Consider the following 22,227-nt stretch of genomic DNA (forward strand, 5'->3'; position numbering starts at 1 on the left):
CCACATTCTTTTTTTATGTTCTTTTTCCATTATGGTTTATCACAGGATATTGAATATAGTTCCCTGTGCTATACAGTAGGACCTTCCTGTTTACCCGTTCTGTCAAGTGATTTTTTAAATGGTGACAGGACTGGGCCCTGTGGCCCTCCATGGAAACATTTCTTCTTCCCTCCAATGGTTATAACTGGTGCAAAACTAGCTACAGAATGACACCGTCCCCTTGGAATCTTTAACCTTCTCTATGTGTAGAGCTGCAGAGAACCATTTCAAACCATACTTGCCACAGGAGAGAGGATACTGAATAGTCTGTCCAACTAAGACCTCCCAGGCGGCCAGCCTGGCCGTGTCCAGCAGCTGAAGTGGGATTCAAGGTAGCAGGATTGACACCATGCCGTGAGTGGACCTCTTTGGGATGTCTGTCCTGCCAACTGTGAATTCTTCTGGTCACACCATCCTCTGGCCCATCTTTTGTATCTTACGTGCATAGGATCCGATGAGAGGTTTTCAGATGCTTTACTGAAAGCAAGACACACTTTCTGGGGCATTCCCCTAATCGACTGTTCTGGTGAAGCTCGTCAAAACAGGAAATGAGGTTAGCATGGAATGACTTTCTCTTAGAGAACTTGTGTTGCCTCTTTAGAGACCACCACTTTCTTGCCAAATGCTTGTGAGCTTTGCCTCTCACCTCTTCTGGGCTTGCCCGGAAATCGGAGTGAGTCTGATCTTCTGCAGTTTTTAGAACCCATTCTTTTAGAAAGTGGTGGTGATATTTGCTCGTCCCCAGTCTTCCAGATCCTCTCCTTTTCACTCCAGTATCTCTAAGATGTTTGCAAGTTGCTCTGAGGTTAGATCTGCATGTATTTCAATCGCAGCACAAACATGAGCTAAGGGTTCCACGTACTTGTCCACATGGACGTGGTCACACACGGGCTCCCCACCTGGGCTTCAGATGGCTTCCTCCTCACGCTGGTGGGTCTACGTGCTCCCTTGTCATCAGAGAGGCCAGTAAGAGAAAACGAATCCGGGAGAGATGAAAACTTCGTGGGGAGAAGCCACGTTCCTCCCCTGGTCCCCACGTGAGCATCTGGCTCAGGAATGCACTGTGATTGAACCAGCAGGGGCCGGCTTCACTCCTGTGAATCTCCACATTGGGTTCTGACTCCGTTATCAAAAGCCATGCGGGTTTCATAGTTTTAGGCGAGCTGCAGCATGCTTATGGAGGCTGAGGCTTTCTGAAAAATGGCTCTACTTGAAATTTCTAGATTTAAGTATCTTTTTGTTAAGACTGAAGTACTTTTGAGTCACATTTGCTTTGATTCAGTGGCTGGGAGTCTTCCTGGGGAAAGTCTAGCCCTGACTCACAGGCGCCTGGGGTGCACCGATGTCTCCAGATGTAAGACTTGGATTCCCTTGTGAAGGTCTGCCTATGCATGATGCTCTCACTTCTGTAATCCCGGGTCTGTCTCTCTTTTCCCATGACTTATCTGGATCTCAAAAGCCATCTGAGTCCCCATGGCTGGGAATGGGGCACAGCCACTCCACACCCCGTCCTTCAGCTGGGAGTCCCTGCCTTGCTTTTCCCAGGTCTCCAGGTACTGCGTTTTCAGTGATGACTGGCTTAAGTAGATGGATTAATAAAGGTGCACCTTTGAGAATCATCCCAGGTCTTTGGTGATTCGCAACATTATTTCCAGTCCTCATAACCGGCCGCAGAGGTGGGATTATCATCCTTTTGTTTCAGCTAAGAAAACCGAGTTTCCCTTTGTTTCAAATCACAAAACTAGGAATGTGATGGTTCATCCTGATTGAAATCCAGAGCAGTCTGGCCTCGCTTATCCCTCTCAAGCTGCCTCTCTGTATTACATTTTATAAATATGTACAACAAGCAAATGCCATTTTTCCTTACGAAGGACTGTGAATGGTAAGTGCCAGTTGGAAGGAAGATACTAGAGCATCATGGAAAATGGGGCGATTGGAAATCAGATGATCCGTGCGAGGTCCTGGTCCCCTTCTTGCTGCAGCAGCCCTGCAGGAGGGCGGCAGCCCACGAGCATCTTCTGGGGTAACTCAGTGACCGTGGTGGTCCTGCCTCTTGCCAGCCTTGGGTGAGGATCCTGAGTCACAGAAGGGTCAGGATGTGGACACACCTATTCTCTGAAAAGTGCCCAATTCTCAAAGTGTGTGGGAGGGTGGGCGAAAAAGGCAGAGGCCCCACCCTGGCCCCTTGGCACCAGTATCTGCTTTTCAACAAGATCCCAGGGGACCGGGGAGCACAGCTGTTTGCTCTGCTCTCTGGGCCCCTTGAGGTCAGAGCTCTGTGGTCACACCTTTCACCTCCAAAGCCCAACATACGCCTGCCTGGCGTAGGTGCTGAAGAAAGGCTGGTGAGGTGAATTTGGTCTTTATTCTTCTGAGGAGGTCGTGGAGTGGGTGAGGAAATCAGTTAGACAGAGGCTCCTGGGGCCCCAGGCAGGCCTCCAGTCCTCGGCTAACGGCGGGGCCATTCAAGAATCAATGAGGGCTTCCCCGGTGGCGCAGCGGTTGAGGGTCCGCCTGCCGATGCAGGGGAACCGGGTTCGCGCCCCGGTCCGGGAGGATCCCACGTGCCGCGGAGCCGCTGAGCCCGTGAGCCGTGGCCGCTGCGCCTGCGCGTCCGGAGCCTGTGCTCCGCGACGGGAGAGGCCACGGCGGCGAGAGGCCCGCGTGCCGCAAAAAAAGAGAAAAGGAATCAGTGAGACGGAGAAGGGCGTCAGGATAAGGAAGCATGAAACGAGTTCCACCGGTGGAAGTGGTGCTCGCTGCCATTTGAGAAGGAAAAGCAAAAAATGAGGGAAATCTATCATCCGAAAGTACTAGTGTCCCGTCTGCATCGCCTACCAGCTCTGATTCCATTATCTGTTTCATCTTTGGAACCTCTAGAGGCAGCACAACACAGCAGTCCCTTTAGGGGAGGAAACCACTTACCGTGTTTGCCCAGGACGATCTCATCCATGCCAGTTAGACCTCAGTTAGTGCCTGTTAATGCCTTTCCGCTCTGCCTTTCACTCCCAAACATGTCCCGGTTCGGACAATAAAATAGTGGGTGCTCTACCTTTAGGTCACCTTATATCTGCTTTTTCACTTTCCCGAGAAGTTGCTTTATAAACACTAATTGCTGCACACAACTGTCACCTCGTCCAGAAGGAAAGGGGTTTGGCAGCTTATCCACGGTTCTGGCAGGGCTGCCCGAGAATCAGCAGCGTCAAAAACGGGGGAGTGAGAATGAGTGCGTGCATGTACACCTCGTGTGTGTGTGTGTGTGTGTGTGTGTGGTGTGTGGTGTGGTGTGTGTGTGTGTGTGGTGTGGTCATGTGAGTATTGTGGGGTGCACGCGTGGCACGTGTGGGTGGTGTGCGTGTCTGTGGTGCGTGTGTGTGTTCATACGTGCTTGTGTGGGTGGCGTGTGTGATGTGGTGTGGTGCGTGGGTAGAGGTGAGCTGGGTGCCCGTGGCACGTGCGTGTGGTGCGGGTATGTGACGAGGGCGTGGTGCCTGGATGGGCGGGTATGGGCACTGCTGTGTGTGCTGTGTGTGGTGTGTACGTGTGCGCGTGCATAAGCCTAGACGTGGGGGTGGCACGTGTGTGGCGTGGGTACAGGTGTCTGTGGCTCACGTGTGTGCGCTCAGTGTGTGTGTGTGTGTGGCCTGTGTGCTTCGTGCGTGGCTGAGCGTGGGTGTCTGTGGTGCGTGAGCACCCGTGTTCCTGCGTGTGTGGTGGGGGTCTTCAGCTCGGTGTCCCCAGCTGGCACCCCGATTCTGCATCCTCCTGGACAGACTGCAGAGGCCGCCAAGCGCAGCCAGGCGGGGCCCTCCTCTTGGTCAAGGCCAGGTTTCCACACTAGTCAGCACGGTGGCTAGATGCTGACCACGGGCGAGGATGGCTGGCCTGGCCCATGGCCGGCATGTTCCCCTGCCCAGCCCTCACCTGCTGTCCCCTCCAGAAGAGCATTGCTCACGTCAGCTGAGTGCCACCTGACTTTCCCTGACCTGTCTCTTGCCGAGGCAAGAATGACCCTGGAAAGTACTTCTGAAGGCATGGTCAGTGCTGGGGCCCTTCCTCTAGAGTTGGAGAAATGGAGATGCCATAAATTCCAGAACTTGATCCGTCGGGCCCCAGGTCTGGTGTGCGGGGTCTCTGGTCTGCATGTTTGATCTCTTGGAATCTCGGTTTCCAAAATCATCAACTAGGGAGAATAATGCTTCCCACGCCGACCGACGAGGGTATTTGCAACGATGTATGAAAGCACTTAGCCTAACGCCAGGCGCAGAGTACAGAGTCAATAAATGGTGACCATCATCCTATTTTTTTTTTTTTTTTGCGGTACGCGGGCCTCTCACCGCTGTGGCCTCTCCCGTTGCGGAGCGCAGGCTCCGGACGCGCAGGCTCAGCGGCCACGGCTCACGGGCCCGGCCGCTCCGCGGCACATGGGATCCTCCCGGACCGGAGCACGAACCCGCGTCCCCTGCATCGGCAGGCGGACTCTCAACCACTGCGCCACCAGGGAAGCCCCATCCTATTATTTTAACGCATAAAAATTGAGGTTTAAAAAATAATAAATGTATCAGGAAGTGGTAGAGATATATCATCGGCAAAAATACTCAGATGGGGTCCTAATGACCTAAGCTGTAAAATCATAGCAAAAGGAAGAAAAGATCTAGAAAGCAAGGGAAGCAGAGACAGCAGTCTCAGGAAAAAAAAAAAAATAGGTGTAGAGAGAGAGTGAGCCAGAGCAGTGCAGGGCCAGCCAGCCAGAGCACGGTTTCCTCTGCCGTGACAGTGTGACCAGGGCCCGATCCTGAATCTGCAGAGCCAGACGTGGTAGAGGGACATTGATTTGCTTTAATGTAAATATTTTGATGTCTTTCTTTTTCCTGAACATTTAACCTTGCTGGTAAACAGGGTTCATACAGTAAATGAATTGTTTTTCTGAGAACTGCCTTTTGAGGAAATAGGAAGAAAAAAAGGATTTTTATTAGCTAATTGTCAGTCTCGTGCATGATTAAAAGCTTCATTATTTTGCTTCTTAACTCTGCCTTCAGGAGACGCTTGGCCACCAAAAATTGATGAAAAACACTTTAAAATGTGTAAACACACCAATTCAAAAAATAGCAAACCTCACACAATAAAGGGAGAAAAGTCATTCTGTAGAAGATTTCTGAGACAAGAAAAACCACCAATCCAAACTCCAGTTTGTTGTTTATAATTAGAAACTCCCCGAACTTCATTTCCCTGGAGATTCAGGCCCTGGCTCACCATCTTGGTCCATTTCCAGCCCTTGTAACTTCTGAGATGTTAATGGAAGTCAAGAGGGCATCTGAAGTCCTGGCAGCAAAGGCTGAGCCTTAAGATACACATGTAATAGCCTTTCTTTCTCCAGGCAGGTGGCTCACAGCCATCACTGTTTACTAACACTGTCCCCGTGGGTGGATTGTGCAAGAGTATTTTGTGATAAAGGAGAACCAGGACAGGGAACTAACCAGAACAAGGAAGATCTAGGTTGTAGCATGAGCTTTTCACTTGAAACTGTCATTTAACCTTTACCCTGTAATTTTCTTAACTGTTAAGTGAAGGTAGGACCTTTGGGCTGTGAAGCCTCAGGGAGATGTGGTCAAAACACCAGATCTGTAACTTGCTTTGAAATAGTTGGAGGAAAAGAGAAACCCTCTCCATATCAAGTTGTGATGGAGTCTCATCAGCCTCGTAGTGGATGATGGCAAGTCCTTGAATGTTCCTAAGACCCGACAGCAACCCCAGCCTCCCGAAACTCTTCCTCTCCTGACTTTTTACCTACAACTGTGTGCCTCTTCAGGTGAAGGCTGGCAGAGCCTATCTTTCAAGTCATGCCCCCATTGAAAGGGAAGCCAAGGACACTGACAATGTTTCAAGTCTCCTAAGATATAGGGCAGGGTTGATAGGACTTCTAAGAGCGTTTCTTGCTGCCCTCTTAGAAGAAGGAGGAAGAAGCAGAGGAGAAGGGGGCAGAGAAGATGAAACAAAGTGCCAAAACTTTTAAAATTTATTTATTTATTTATTTATGTATTTACGTGTTTGTTTATTTTTATTGCGGTCTAGTTGATGTACAATATTATATGAACTTCAGGTGTACAACATAGTGATTCACAGTTTTTAAAGGTTATATTCCATTTATAATTATTGTAAAATACTGGCTATATTCCCTGTGTTGTACAATATATCCTTGCAGCTTATTTATTTTATACATAGTAGTTTGTACCTCTTAATCCCCTACCCCTATCTTACCACGTTCCCCTTCCCTCTCCCCACTGGCAACCACTAGTTTTGTTCTCAATATCTGTGAGTCTGTTTCTTTTTTGTTATAGTCACCAGTTCGTTGTATTTTTTAGATTCCATAATTAAGTGATAATCATACAGTATTTGTCTTTCTCTGTCTGACTTATTTCACTAAGCATAATACCCTCTAGGTCCATACATGTTATTGTAAATGGCTGAGTAGTATTCCATTGTATATATGTATACCACTTCTTTATCCATTCATCTCTTGATGGACACTTAGGTTGTTTCCATATCTTGGCTATTGAAAATAGTGCTGCTATGAATGTTGGGGTCCATGTGCCTTTCTGAATTATTGTTTTTGGCTTTGTCAGACATATGCCTAGGAGTGGAATTGCTGGGTCATATGGCAGTTCTATTTTTAGTTTTTTCAGAAACCTCCATGCTGTTTTCTGCAGTGGCTGCACCAATTTATATTCCCACCAATTTTAAAGATGTGATTGAAGCAAACCACAAAATGTATTGAGAGAGGCAGCTCGCGGGAAGTCAATTCCTAAGGCTCTGGGTTCCCATCGTTCTCCCCTCCTTTCTTTCAGAATAAATTAAAGAATGGGCTAAAATCCAGGTTGTGTGTATGATATTTTTATCTGATGGATGACCTCATACTCCTAATCAGAGCTTACCTGTGTTGTAAAGCACCCCCTCCCTGTTCTACGGGCACCTCACTTCTGTCAATGTTATGAACATACACACATATGAGTGTACTCTGCAGAAAGGCCTAAGGAGGTCTTTGGTTCCCCTCAATTCATCTGAAGGTTTAGTTCTGGAAGGCCTGAGCTTGCATTACCAGCAAACTGTTCCACACACTGCAATAGCTCTGTAAATCACCACTCTCCCAAATCAAACAAGGGGAGACGTCAGTAAATACTACAGAATGGAGACTTCTTCATTTTCTGACCTTTCTAGTTGACAAGGATATCAGTCAGTGCAACGTTTGTTGGGACTGGTCAGTCTGAATATTCATTTGTAAGGCTTTACTTGTAAATAAAATATTTTTGAGAAATTCAGTTGCCTGCAGTTCATACTTTTTTTCCTCTTGATTCATTTCAAACTATTTTTCTTTAAAAAATTTTATTTATTAAATTATAGTTGATTTACTATAGTTGATATTGTGCTGATGTCAGATGCACAGCTTCAGATTCTTCTCCATCACAGGTTATTACAAGATACTGAATATAATCCCATGTGCTATACAGTTAAGTCCTTGGTTATGTATTTTATACATACTGGAGTATAGTCATCTATTAATCTATCTATTAATCCCACACTCCTAATTTATCCCTCCCCCTCCCCTTTCCCCTTTGGTAACCATAAGTTTGTTTTCTATGTCTGTGAATCTGTTTTGGTTTTGTAAATCTGTTGATTTGCAGTTGTTTCCATTTCAAACTATTGACGTTGGAAAAACTGTGTGCTGTTTCAGGATGCACTTGTAATCTTGAAAAAGTCATTTAGTTGTGGTGGTTCTTTCTGTCCCTGCTCTGGTTGGTTGGTTGATTCTAGTGTCTACAGGGCTCTTCCTCCCTGGGTTCCTAGTAATGACTAGGCTGCTGGCTGTCCAGCCAGATGATGAAACGAGATTTTAAGGCAAAGACTGCATGGGTAGTATTACTAAATATAGCTCCTGGGTATGTGCACGTGTGTGTTTCTATCTCGAAAGTGCTTTGCAAAGCTACATAAATACTTGTATGGAAGTTGTGGTGTGCCCTGAGAAAAGTATATTTGAAAGTATTCCTTCCACTGGTAAATAAATCTTTCCCAACAATTCATCCTTACCACGGCTAGTCACGTTTGAATCTCCTTCAGCTCTCCTCTCCTGAACCCCTGTTAGGAAAAGGGCTCCCCGAGTGTGGCAGATACCCCCTGTTTCTTATATTGAGTTCAAACAGGAAAATTCTAGTGTTTACTGGAAAAAAAAAAAAGAAAAAAGTAGTGCCTACTTTATATCTGTTGCACCGCACTGGTTTAAATGACAAAACAAACACACACAAGCACTGGAAAGCTGGGCCTCTCTTAAAGAAAAGGTTGTGAAATTACAGGGTTCAAATTAGGCAAAACTTTCCAATCCTCTAAGAGTAACATGTTGGGGTGCCATTTAGATGCCCCCCTCCCAGTGCCTGTAAAAATAGATTTTTAGCTTGATTTATACCAGTGTTTGTAACTTCAGCATGAAATACGATCTCCTCTGATTCCTCCTTAAATTCAAGGAGAAATACATCTTTCCATCAAATTGAGACATGAAAATAATGTTTACTGAAAACCTTTGAGCATATTTGTTGTAAAAAAAAGCACTTCCATACACTCATCCATGGCCCATTTCTCCCCGTTTTAAGATGGAGAAATGAAGACTCAGAGTGGGCAAACGACCTGCCCCAAACGACCCAGTTAGGAAGCGGCAAAGCTGGTACTCGGAGTGGGTTTATTTAACCCAACTGTTTAAATTGTGAACTTAGTTTGTGAAACAACCTTATGTGGTTGGTATTATTGTCCCCAGTTTATCACCCATCACCAGGCCCGAGGCAAAGTCGTACAACTAAAGACCAGCAGGACCAGAACAGGGGAGAAAAACGCTCTGAGCGCTTTAGGGTTTGCACATTTCCTCTCCTCCGGGTCCAAGTGCAGGATGGACGCGAGTAAGGAACCTACTTCCAGAAAGGGGCTCCCCTCTGAGAGTCGATGCCTTTCCCTCACTCTGTAGGTCCCGAAGGCTTGTTCTGTCGAGACTGACACAGAAACACGCGGCTCTCCTTTTTTCTGTGTCTCATCACAAAAAACTTGGGAAACGGGAGACCTCCCTTTTCCGGAGTCACCAGCAATCAGCTCCAAGAACCTGAAAACAAACCCTCGGCAGGGAGCGTGGAGGCCTCTGTCGGGGATTCTCCAAGTCTCAGCGGCCAGATGCTCTTGATTCAACATCGGGCCTGTGTGGATGGCACCCAATAGGGCATCTCGGGCAAAGCAACGCGGTCCTTCAGCCCCGCAATAAACCCTCGTCCCGCTGACAGCTCCTTCCAGTGACTTCTTCAATTGAGCGCTGAACAGTCGGTGAAGGTCAGATACAGGATCTGTTCTTCTCGCCCATAAAGATATTTTTAAAAAGGCTCTGCACACTCACCCCCAAGTCAGGACCTTGATCACTGTGGACTGACAATGTACTGTGAAGAGAGGGAGGGAAAATCCTTTCCCTGAAAGTTCCCATCCGTCGTTGAGTAAACATCATAAATCTATGGCAGAAACAGGCTGCCTGTCCTCCAGTTAGCTCCTGCTACAGTTTTAGCTTCCAGGCTTAATGCCCTAAACGTGAATGACGTCGTAGCCCAGCACAGGTCTGATTAAGGAGGCGACTTTGCCAACCTCAGGGTCAGAGAGGGGCTCCCCGCTCCCTTCCTTTATTCCCTGTGGCTTAGTAACCACTTCAGCAAATTTCCCCATTAAATATACAAGGCAACTGAGTGCAATAAAAACTAAAGGATGCGACGGGTAAACACCAGTGTCTCTCCGGGCAGACCTTGCTGGGTGACAGAGAGCAGCTCTGCTCCGTTTGCCCTCCGGAATCCTAAACGTCCCCCATCACGAACGCCAGCATAAAAGTGGCTCACACCTTACTTCTGCCCACTGGTCATCTTCAGTCTGTGGGTTACACTTCCAGGACCATCTGCTTCCCAGGCGGTCACGTGGTCTACACATGGAGTAGCTGGATGTTCCCTAGGTATGTGTGACGTGACTGATGCCCACACACGGCATCTGAGAACAGGGCCGAGGGTCACCCTCAGGAGGTGACTCGGATTATTAGCACCTAACATCCAATCAGGAAAGAACGGGGCGTTTTGTCTTGCCCAGATGGTGCCAGCCCCTCAGATATGATTATGGGTCCCTTCCTGGATGGAAGCCATATTTGTTGAGCTCTTAATGCATGTTGGGCACACTTAATAAGAAATGCTGAGTCTTCTGTGAGGTGGCAGAGGGTCTCTGCACATGTGATCTTATTCACTGCCCATAACAATCCTGTCCAGGTGATGAATGAGCTCCATGTTTTTCACCTGAGATCAAGCTGAGGCTTATTATGGGGTGACAGTAATGGAGCTGGAATTTGAGCCCCACTCTGACTCCAAATTCAACATTCTTAAGCAATAAAACTTTCCTCCCTCCCCACCCGTTTCTAGTCTCACCCTCCTAACACACACACCCACCCTTGTGTGGGCCAGTAATACCAAAAACTTACCACAGCACAACTGCATTGGTCCAAATGATAGGGATTTAGAGTCTAAATTTTCCATGATATTGAGGCTTTATAGAGTCAATATTTCAGGTAAGTTTGTATTTATTTATTTATGGCTGTGCTGGGTCTTCGTTGCTGCGCGTGGGCTTTCTCTAGTTGCGGCGAGCGGGGGCTACTCTTCATTGTGGTGCGCGGGCTTTTCGTTCCGGTGGCTTCTCTAGTTGCGGAGCACGGGCTCTAGGCGCACGGGCTTCAGTAGTTGTGGCACGTGGGCTCAGTAGTTGTGGCACACGGGCTTAGTTGCTCTGCGGCATGTGGGAATTTTCCGGACCAGGGCTCGAACCCGTGTCCCCTGCAGATTCTTAACCACTGCGCCACCAGGGAAGCCCTTCAGGTAAGTTTTGATTTTCTCTTAAACCAGGGTTCAGCAGAATTTTTCTCTAAAGGGCCAAATAGTAAAGGTTTTAGGCTTTGTGAGTCTCTGTCATGACGATTCACCGCTACCGTTGTAGCACAAAACCAGTAAGAGGCAATATGGAAAGGAATGGGAGTGGCTGTGTTTCAATAAAACTTTATTTACCAAGACAGGCAGTGGGCCAGATTTGGAAAAGAATGGGAGTGGCGGTGTTTCAATAAATCTTTATTTACCAAGACAGGCAGTGGGCCAGATTTGGCCCAGGGGCCACAGGTTGAGACCCTATAGTTTGAAACTCAAGCCATCATTAAAACACCCTAGGGTTCTAGACACTGGGTCTGTCTAACCTATCAGAAGCAAGGCTGGGAGCCCTTGCAGTAAGGGGGCAGAAGTTGACAACTCTTTAAGAAGCACTGCGGCCAACACTGCTACTATCCCCAGATAGCCAGACCAGCAGGTCTCAACATGTGTTCCACAGAGAGATAGCAACAAGCATTTTGCCAGAAAAGAGTTCTCTGAACTAGTAAGTTCTGGAAACATTGCGCAAGAGAATTAAACTGTTTCCATTACTGCAATACTTCTCAGGGCCTTTAATGTGCTAATATCCTATTAATCTCCAGGAAGGGAAAGCAGTTCAAGTCTCTCCTTCTGGCCTGACCTTGTGCACAGTCCTTTGTGTGTAGAGCATGATGTCTGCACTCTGGAAAGACTGTTCTAGACCCAGGTCCTGAAGTTTTTCGTACTGTCTTACTTTTCTACCTCTTGTCCCACCTGTTCCCACTTGAGGGTACCCATCTCAGTTGCTACCATGCACACAATAGCCCACTTCATCCTCAGAGCAACACTGCGGTCTGGTCAGGGACTTTGGACACTGTGTCTCCCGTGACCCAGTGTGGATGAGCTCAGCGTGGAGGGTGTGAGAAGGACAGGGTTGGCATGGAGGCTGGTGCATCTCTTTCCTCTGTTTCTACAACCTGCTGCTTGAAGGTCTGGTATTTATGATCTGCTAGAATGTTCCAGAACCTCAAGAGTCTCCTGTGCTCCTGGTTTGAGAGACTAGGTGGAAAATCTCCATAAGAACACAGACTCAGAGCTTCATGGAGCATGACACAGGAACAGTTGGCTTTAGTCAGGAAATGTAGGGACTCTGATGGGAGCACGGATACGGGACATTTATACCCGGAAGGTCATCACCTCCTGAGACCTCAGTGAGAAGGCAGGACTTGAGGTCAGGAGTCGCTGCTGTTGTGGAGAAGCCATCCAGGGAGGGTAGTTTGGGGCAAGACGCTTAGCTCTGAGGAGCTTTTGGTTCATCATCTCTACAAGAGAAATGCCGATACCTGCCAGCCTGGGCTCGGAGCACGGGGGCTGGTGGGGAGGTGTGTGAGAGAGATTTGCAATGAAGGCTGAGTGATTGTTTGGAGGAAGAGTCTGGGAGCAATTCAGACTTTTCTAGGTCCTTCTGAGGAGCTAGGCATTGTGGCAAAGCTTGGGATTTGACTTACAGGACAAGCTTCTCTAAGCATATGCTTTAGTCGCCAGCTTTGAGCCCACTCTTGAAAACTAAGCAGTAAATAATGAGAGACCTAAAAAGCTCCAACCAGTCCGAAAAGACCTCCAGCATGTGGAACGCAGCGGTTGATGGGGGGAGGGCCTCTGCCCCTCCATGGGGCAATGGTCAAGGGGTTCCTGAGCCTTATTTATAATGTGTAGCATTTTACGAGGAGGCTGTGGATTATTTCTGTAATTGAAAGTTGGTTTTTAAAAAAGACAAAGGGAATCAGGAAAAAAGATGTGACTTTAGGCTCAGACTCATTTCCATCTCAAAAAGATGGGCGAGTACTGTGAAAACGTCCTTAGATTTGGTGATCTGTTGTTATCACCCCGTTTTGTTTTTCTCTCTTTCTCTTTTTTTTTCCATTTGTGTGGCCACCTGACTTTCCTAGTGGTGATTACTAAGAAAACTCCTAAACTGAATCAAAACAACAATGACAAAAGCAAAAACAAAGACCCAAGTCACCAGCAGCACAACTCAGACCCTTTTGGCTAGTGTGGGTTTTCCACAGGCCGTCTTTGTGTTTCAAATGCACCTGTTTCCTTTTTTCTTTCTTATTTCCCCGAGAACCACTGAGAAGCCCTCCCTCTTTCCCAGGGGCCCAGAAGGACCTCCCTGTGGTGGGACCCACACGGGCCTTGGGGCCATGCATTTCTGGCAGAGCTGGGGAGCCCCATCCTCCTTCCCCCCACCTCCACACCCCAGGATGAAGGGCCTTCCCAGGTGAGGCTCCCACTCCACCCAGGCAGGTTCCTAAAGCCAGGTTTCAGGGAAAGCCTTTTGTGGCTCTCTCCCTCATCCTTGGTCTTTCAGAGGAGACTTTTTTTTTTTTTTTTTTTTTGCCACACCGCAGCAGCTTGCGGGATCTTAGTTCCTCCGACAGGGATGGAACCCGTGCCCCCTGCAGCGGAAGCGTGGAGTCCTAACCACTGGACCGCCAGGGAAGTCCCTCAGATGAGACATTTTATGGGCAAAGGAACCACCTTCTTATGAGGAATCAGTCCACAGGGAGACACGACCCCTATCAGTGGGGCCCTTGTATCTCCTGCCTAGAAAGCACAGTCCCCTGTTTCCTCCCGGGTTGTGAGAAATGGCTTCTAATCCTTCCATTTCCATAGTCTCACCTCCCCAGCGTATCCATTTTACAAACGAGAGCTTCCGGGCCTCTCTCTGACCCAGGCAGGCAAGGGGAACGTGGCCTCCCCTCACCACAGTGAGCCAGGAGAAAGAGCGCGCAGGTTAAGAGCCAGACAGGCATGAGTTCAAATCCCAGCCCTGACCCTGACTAGCTGTGTGATCCAAGGCCACTCACCCAACCTCTCTGAGCCTCAGTTTCCTCATTTCTAAAATGGGGACAAGACCAAACCCTGCCCCGTGGGGTTGTTGCAGGGGAGAAGTGACGCAGTGCCTGTGCAGGGCCCGGCGCTAGTGCCCAGTGGAGGGGTTTCCGAGCGGGGCCTGACAGCTCACCGGGAAAGGCTGCGGCCCGTCCATCCCGGGGAGGCCGTGCCAGATCAGAGGGAAGCTCAGCAAGCCACTTGAAAGGGACCTTGACTCATTTTGTGGTAACTGAATGTGCAGTTCAGGAAGTGCTTCACAAGAGCGAACTGGGCTCCAGCCGCCCCCTCGAACCCCTGCCCCCTGCTCCGAATCTTCGGTGCGAGGAAGCCGTTCCCAGCAGCGCTCCCGGCCTGAGCTGCTGCGCATGCGCATGGGCCGCAGGGCCCATGCGCATGCGCATGGACCACAGGGCCCGCACATGCGCACTGCCGGCCCACGAAAGGCTCGCAGGGGTGGGGTCCGGAGCTGGGGGCTAGCCCGCCCGAGCCCTTGGGTCCACCCCTGAGGCCAGGCGCTCCGTTTTCTGAGCCTCTTGTAACTGGCGCTCCCACGTGTCAGCCCAGCGCCCAGCACTTGACATTTAGTAGTCCCAAGCAGCTGCCCTGGAAAGTACTAAACTTCTCACCATTTAAGGATAAGGAAACTGAGGCACGCAGAGGTTATGAAACGCCCAGGCACGTGGAGGATGACGTGTCTGGAGCTGGGATTTGAACCCGGGGAGTTGGACCGCAGAGGCTGCCTCTTAACCTAGCCGCTGGCATCTAGAGCCTGGCACACGGTAGGTCTCAGTGGTTCCTAACAGGAGTGGAGGTGGGGCCACTGCACGTGATGTTGTGAGTATGGCGCGAAAGAAGGGTGTAGGGTGACCTCAACCCCTGCTGCTGTTTCCTGGTGGGTGGGGAAGGGGCTGTGAATGTGGAGGAACCTCAGGGCATGTGGCAGGGTCCCCTCTGGCTCCTGGTGGGCTGCCCCCCAAGCCTCTGGTGTCAGCTGCCCTGGGAGTTGGCATGGTCATGTCCACTGCACCCTGTTAGACCCTCCAGCCCCTCGGGCCTCCCACTGAACACCCCAAGGGCGCTGGCAGCAGGAGCCCTTGGAGCAGGTACTGAGGCCATCGGAGAACCATGGGGTGACCTGCTGGGAGGCTGGTGCCACTGGGGACCAGAGACTGGATGAGGTGGGGAGCCTCTGAGAGGAAGAGGCTGCCTGGCCGTTAGCCCTGATCCGTCCACCCCCATCTGCCATCCCCAGGCTGGCCACGTGGGGTTTCCAGGGAGAGGGAAGTGGGGGAGTGAAGTGACGTGGGTGGCACAGAATTGCAGAGCTGGCCCCCAGGCCCTGAGAAGAGCAGATCCTCCTCTGTCCCCTGCCTCAGAGGCCTTGGGGAGTGAGAACTCTGTAGATTGAGCTGCACCCCTGCTGGGAAGTCAGGGCCTGTCCTAGTTCCTCATTCAAGGCGCACACGCTAATCCTCAAGGCAGTTAAAAACCCCGAGTTGCCCAACTTGGTCCGGGGAAGCCTGGCCCATTGTCCCACACGCCCTTAACAGCCCGAGCCCTGGCTGCTAGGCCTGGTCTGTCTGGCCTCCAAGGCCAGACAGTGACCTGCATCCTGGAGTCCACGTGTCGAGAAGGAAGCTGCCATTCTGACGGCCCAGAAACATCTGTTCCCCATTCGTCATTGTCGAGCTCTGATGTCTTTGGGGGCTAAGTTTGAAGGACACTTTTTACTGTTGTAACCGAAAAAGCAAAAGGAAACAATTACAGGCCTCCTTTATTTCAGAACTTTTTTTGTGTGTCAGTAGAGAGCCATTCCAGTAAACAGGAGCTTTGACCAAATTACCCTCCCCCATGATGAGTCGCTGGGGCGTCTCCTCTCTCCTAACCCCTGCTTCACACCCCATTGTGCTGAGAAGTGTTGAGATAAATACATTTGGGCTGAGGCTGGAACAAAATGAGCAGAAAATGTTTCATTTTCTCCTGGGCTTGTCTGTGCATCTTTCAGAGGACACCTGTGATGGGGCCAGTGTACCTGATGCTCTGGGATCAAAATGCCTTGAGTAACAGCGGCTGCTCTCAGAGCAGCACCGTCGTTTACCTTTCTAGCCTGTAGCTCAGCTCCTACTCTGATCTGGATGTTTCCAATATGCGCTTGTTCATACAATGGATACACTAGTTCAGACTCACAGGAGCTGTGGCGGCACACAGATCAGCCCTGGGAGCTCTTACAGCCTTCCCACCCTGGGCCCTGGCAAGCGCGAGTGTCACCAGATTCAGAACAGCCATAAGATGCCCTGTCTGCTGGAGGCTGAGGGCAGGTGAGCTGTCCTTTTGGAGCTAATGAAGGACCGCCGCTTGTCCCAGGGCTCTACTGAGCCCCGGAGGACTCTCCCACTTAGGGAGAGGTTCTGGGTTGGGACACGAGGAGAATGCTCCCCAGCAGGAGGCAGGGCCTGTGTTCCTGGGATGTGACAAGTGAGCCCCTTGGTCCCTCTCTACCTTCCTGCTTGTCATGCAAAGTGTGTTGGTTTCCTGTGGCCGCTGTAATACCCTTGGTGGCTTAAAACAACACAAGTGTATTCTCTTGACAGTTCTGGAGGCCAGATGCCCAAACTCAGTCTCACTGGGGTCAAGGCAAAGTATCGTTCTGTTTTGGAGGCTTTAGAGGAGATTCGGCTTCCTTGACTGTTCCAGCTTCTAGAGGCTGCCTGCACCCCTGAGTAGTGCTGATACTGGAAGAAGCCTAGTTACAAAGATGCAACCAAACCCTGCCAGGAGACCTGCAGTGTGTTCGGGGCTACCCATCTCTGTTGCATCCAGTTTCCTCTGGGGCAGGGCCCCTTCCTTCCATTGTAATATCTTGGGGAGGGGGATGGCTGCAAAAGCCTCACCAGAGCGAGAGGTACCAGTTCTTCCCCCTCTCTTCTGGTGCAGCCGGTGGGGGACACATCCCCACGCTCCGTCACCGGGCTGCAGTTTTCTGAGACTTGGGCACTGACCTTGTTCAGCTCAGCAGTGCCCCCCTGACCACATTAGTCCTACTTCGTGCCTGTTTTTGCCATTCTCTTCTCTTCCCTGCCCATTCCCAAACCCAGCGACCCAGCCTTCCCCGTGATTCAGGGAACTGCCATCTTCTTAGCACACAGGCCCTTTGTGATGGAGTTCAAAGATGAAAATTCTGTTGCTTGCACTCAAGACCTGTGATACAAGGATTGTCTGTCTACTGTGTTGAATAAACGGAGGACTTGAGGATTCACTTAGTGCCATCTTACAGATGGCTTGATGCGTCTTGGAAACCAGGTCCCGGCATCAAGGCCCTGGCTGCTGTTAATGAGGGGTGTGCCGGGGGTGCTTTGTGGGGGAGGGGCAGCGATAGAGGATGGAGTTGGGTTTTACTGATCTCTGCCCCTGCTTATCTATTGTACAACAACAGGCTCTTCGATTACATACAATGGCATCATTATTGCCAGAGCTGTGATGGGGTTCAGAATATGCTACTCCAAAATGGGGTACCTGGACGTGTCGAGTATTTTCAGCTGAAGGGACTTGAGAAAATGCAGCCGGAAGCTTACTCTGCCCTCCACCCCACTTGCCCTTCTTCCCGGAAACAGGTCATAAAACCCTCACGTGAGAGGTGCCCTCCCTTTACCTGGAGGAAAAGAGCATCCTTATCTCTAAAGACAAAGAGACACCAAGAAGAATCCTAACAAACAGACCTTGTTAACATTCCCCCAGTTTGATACACTCATACCCCTTCACCTGTCATATTCCTCCATGCCTGGGTGCTCCTCGTGAAACCCAGCACAAAACACTCAGGTCTAACTGTCGCTTTGGGTCTTCATTTCCTTATGAAGGCTTCCAGATCACGTAAAACTTCCATTAAATAAATGCGTATGCTTTTCTCCTGTTAATCTTTGTCAGTTTAGTTTTCAGACCCCAGGACCCCACAATGATCAAGGAAAGACTTGTTCCTCTGCTTCAGCCCTATATTTTCTCATTGAACTCCCACTTACCCCGCCATGTGCAGGACACAGAGGATACAGAAGCGGGCATGAGGGTTAGTAACGGCAGGCCAGAGCCTTAGTGAATGCTGGCAGCGTTTTTGTTTCGTTTCATCTCTGAAGCACCTCAGTGTGCAACGCATATTTGTTGACTGAAGGAATGAACGGAGGTTGCAGTCCAAACCAGCCTTCTTGCTGGTGGACCGACGTGCCCATCTAAAGCTGCAGGCATGCTTCAGCGACGAACCCCCAAACCCAGCTGAAGAGCAGTGAACATTGCTCATTTCCTTTTTGTTTTGTTTATATGTTTTACCCCTCCAGGACTCCCATGGACCAGAAACAAAACCAAAAACTCGAATCCCCAACTCAGGCTTTTACTTGAAGGTAAGAGGGCTCAGAAAAGGGCAGTGAATATTGGTGCTGTACAGTTTTCAAGCATTTTGGAATGACATAGATCTGAAGAAAACAGCAACAAGAGGTAAATATTCTTTATCATCAGAATGGATAGCTGTGAAATTTACAGGTAACTTACAGTTGTTAAAAACTCTTTCTAAACTATGGGTCTTCTTGGAAACTAACCTGGTGTCCTTGGGCTGGAGGTACCAAGAAGAGCCAAGAGAGACTAACTGTAGCTGAGATCCAAGGAACCATGGGATGCGGTGGATGATATCAAACAGAACTCAAAGCCAGGAGAAGCAGGCAGGATGTAGGTGGAGGCATCCACAACAAGAAGCCTTTTGAACAGAGGCTCTAAGTCAGGAGGCAGATGCCCTGTGGAGAGGGACAGCCTCTGACCAACAACTCTTGACCTGCTGGCAGGGTAACTGAGAAATTTCCTGAGATACTGGGCTTTCAGTGCTAAAACGGGGACAGTCTCAGGCCAGCTGGGATGGTGGGTCACTCCAGTTCCCATCTGTCTCTAGCATTCTCTAGCGATGAAAGAGCCTCAGTCCCCGGGGCCACCAGGATGCCCCTGTTGTCCACTGGTTATGCTTGGGGTGGGAGTGGGGTGAGAGTAAGGGAAAGGATCACCCTCCCATCCCCTCCTGGAGCAGAAACAAGGGCTTTTCTAGGATTTTGGACTCTGGAGTGGAAGGTGAGTGCTTAAAAGCCTTTAGGATTTCATGGGAATAATAAGATTTTCTATTTAACAATAAATTTTAATATTCAAAAAAATGCAGACATGTTTCTCAGAGTTGGGACTGAGTTGGTGTAGAAAATATCCTTTCTCGGGGAAGGACTGGGGGTATGGGATTAGCAGATGTAAACTAGTATATATAGGATGGATAAACCACAAGGGCCTACTGTACAGCACAGGGAACTCTATTCAATATCCTGGGATAAACCGTCATGGAAAAGAATATTTTAAAATGTCTGTATGTGTGTAACTGAGTCACTTTGCTTTACAGCAGAGATGGGCACAACATAAATCAACTATCCTTCAATTTAAAAAAAATAATTTAAAAAAGAAAAGAAAATATCCTTTCTCCAGAGGTGAAACTGCACTGGAGTTAATTTGAATTTCAAAGGGAGTGCAGCTTACTTTGAGCCAGCACGGCTCAATGAATCCTACTGTGGCCCGTCTTATTACCAGGCGTACACCTTAGTGCAGAGGGACTCTGGAATCTCGATTTGGAGTCGTGAGGTCTCTGGCCACTGTTTCCCCTTCTCTCTTCCCAGAGGCTGCTTCTCTCGTGGCCCATCTCTCATATTTTGATCCTCTAGAAATGCACAAATAACTGCATGTCAGAAGTGCAGACAAATTTAACTTTCATCTCTTTTTTTGTTAATATCTAAGCTCATCCTGCACTCAAAGCCCCTTTCCTATTGGTAGCAACAAAATTTTTCATTTAACTAACTGAAGAGTCCTCAGTTTCTCCTGCCTTAAAACTTAGACTCGGTGAGATCTAAGTTTCTGTTGTCACCGAAGGTTTCTTTTCCCCTTTTCCTTTTCCAAGACACAGTCCAGGTGCCAGAAGTGGATCTGTGTGCCCTGTCACATTCAGAAAGGAGGGTCTGGCCTCCCAAGGAAGCAGAGTTCCTCCCTCCTGGTCTTTGGTCATCAGCCTCTGACCTCACTGTGTCCCCCACCTTGGCATCTATGTCTGGGGTTACTTGTGGGCTGTTCTCACCATGGGCACAGCGCTAAGGGCTGCTGTGACCTGTGTCTGTCCTCAGATTGGCTGGGAAGTCATCAGTGGCAAGATTATACCACAATTTGTTTATCTAGTCACCTGTTGGTGGCAATTTGGGCTATTTCCAATTTTGGAGTCCTGTGAATAAGGCTGTGAAGAATATATGCAAGTCCTTTTGTGGACAAATGTTTTTTATTTTTTTTCTCTGGGGAAAATACCTTGGTCATACTGTAAGTGTATGTTGAGTTTATAAGTAAAAGTGATTGTATGTTCCCACCAGCAAAGTAAGAGAGTTCCAGTTGTTCTGCGTCTTTGCCAACATTTGCAAGGGTCAGTCTTTATAAAATTTTAAGCATTCTAGCGCGTGAGAAATGATATCTCACTGTGCTTTTAATTTGCATTTGTCTAATTACTAATTATGTTGAGCACCTTTGCATGTGCTTATTGGTTGTCTGCAAAGTGTCTATGCTTGTTCTTTGCCTGTGTTTTTTTTTTTTTGCGGTACGCGGGCCTCCCACCGTTGCGGCCCCTCCCGTCGCGGAGCACAGGCTCCGGACGCGCAGGCGCAGCGGCCACGGCTCACGGGCCCAGCCGCTCCGCGGCATGTGGGATCCTCCCGGACCGGGGCGCGACCCCGCGTCCCCTGCATCGGCAGGTGGACCCTCAACCACTGCGCCGCCGGGGAAGCCCACCTTGCCTATTTTTAATACTGGATTGTATATCTTTCATTATGGATTTATAGCAATACTTTATTCTGGATACAAGTACTTTGCCAGCTAAATATATGGTGAATATTTTCTCTCAGTCTATGGCTTGTCTCTTTTTAAAGAGAAGAATTTGATGGGGACCAAATTATCATAAAAAATTTTGATTAGGGCTTTGCATGTCCTAAGAAATCTCTGCCTGCCCCAAGATTGCAAAGATCTTCTGTGTTTTCTTCCACAGGTTTCGTAGCTTTAGGATGTTACTCAGGTTTATAATGGATTAACCTAAATATGTGCTGATTAATTTTTATTTGGAGATTTTCTAGATACTCTTGGTGATTTCTAATTCCCGTGCGGTCAGAAATACAGGCTGTATGATACCATATAGATCATAGGCAAAAACAATTACTGGTTATCTCTAAAAGAAATTACAGAGGACAAAAAGGTAGTCTTTTATTTTGCTCACGTGTTTACCATTTTTGGTATCTTCTTCGCCTGTTGAAGACCCAGGTTTCCTTCTGGTGTCATTTCTCTTCAACCTGAATAACTTCCTTTCACATTTCCTGATGAAGAATTCTCTCAGCTTCATTTAATTCAAAATGTCTATTACCTGAATTTTTTTGAAGGATTTATTCAACTGGATGTAGAACTTCAGCATTAATCATTTCATTATCTTATCATCCCATGATCTCTGGCTTCATTGCTTCTGATAAAAAGTCACATGTGATTCATCTTTGTATCTGTGTCATTTTCTTCTCCGGCTGCTCAAAACTTTTTATTTTTCAGCAGTTTGACCATGACATGCCTTTCTGTGGTGTGTGTGTGTATGTTTATCTTCCTTGGAGTTTATTGAGATTCTTGGGGTTTACAGGTTAATGTTTTCCATCAGATTTAGGACGTTTTCAACCATATTCTTTTAGATACTTTTCCCGCCCATTTTCCCTCTCTTCCCCTCTGAGATTCCAATTACACATTTATTAGAGTGCTTGGTATTGTACCAGATGTCACTGAAGCTCTTTCATTTTTAAAAATCTGCTTTGCTCTGTGTTTTTAAGATTGGCTAATTTGTATTGGCCTGTCCGGTAGGTCACTTACCCTTTTTTCTGTTGCCTCCAAGATGTTAGAGCTCTCCACTGAATTTTTCATTTCTGAGTCTTGTCAGTTCTGGAACTTCCATTTGGTTCTTTTTAAAGAATCGTTTCTGTTGCTCTGCTGAGATTCTCTACCTCTTCACTCATTATGGCAATGTTGTCCTTTAATTCCTCAAATATATTTAGAATAGCTGTCAATACTATAAATTTCCAGTCTGCTAATTCCAACATCTGGGTTACCTTGGAGTTCTGTTGATTGATTTTTTTCTGGAGTAGGGGTCACATTTTTCTGTTTCTTTGAATATCTAGTAGTTTTTTTTTATTGTATACTGTTTTTGTGGACAGTGGGTTTAGAGAGTCTGTATCTTTTGTCTTGCTTTGATGATAGCAGGCAGTTAATTATGGCATATCACCTTGAAGTT

General features: G+C 48.2%; 1 long non-coding RNA gene across 5 annotated transcripts in view; it reads left to right on the plus strand.

The window, feature by feature from the left end:
- The window catches only part of LOC102975843 (uncharacterized), a 271,154-nt gene that overhangs the window by 62,332 nt on the left and 186,595 nt on the right, over window positions 1–22,227 (plus strand). For 4 of the 5 annotated variants that reach the window (XR_003682313.2, XR_008618796.1, XR_003682311.2 and 1 more), the window contains exon 2: window positions 18,197–18,259. The exons of the other annotated variant lie outside the window; for it this stretch is intronic. This is a non-coding gene — a long non-coding RNA (uncharacterized lncRNA). The remainder of the gene's footprint in view (window positions 1–18,196; window positions 18,260–22,227) is intronic. 5 annotated transcript variants of the gene reach the window in all.

Source organism: Physeter macrocephalus, chromosome 12, assembly GCF_002837175.3.
Source record: "Physeter macrocephalus isolate SW-GA chromosome 12, ASM283717v5, whole genome shotgun sequence".
Classification (NCBI taxonomy): Eukaryota; Metazoa; Chordata; class Mammalia; order Artiodactyla; family Physeteridae; genus Physeter; species Physeter macrocephalus.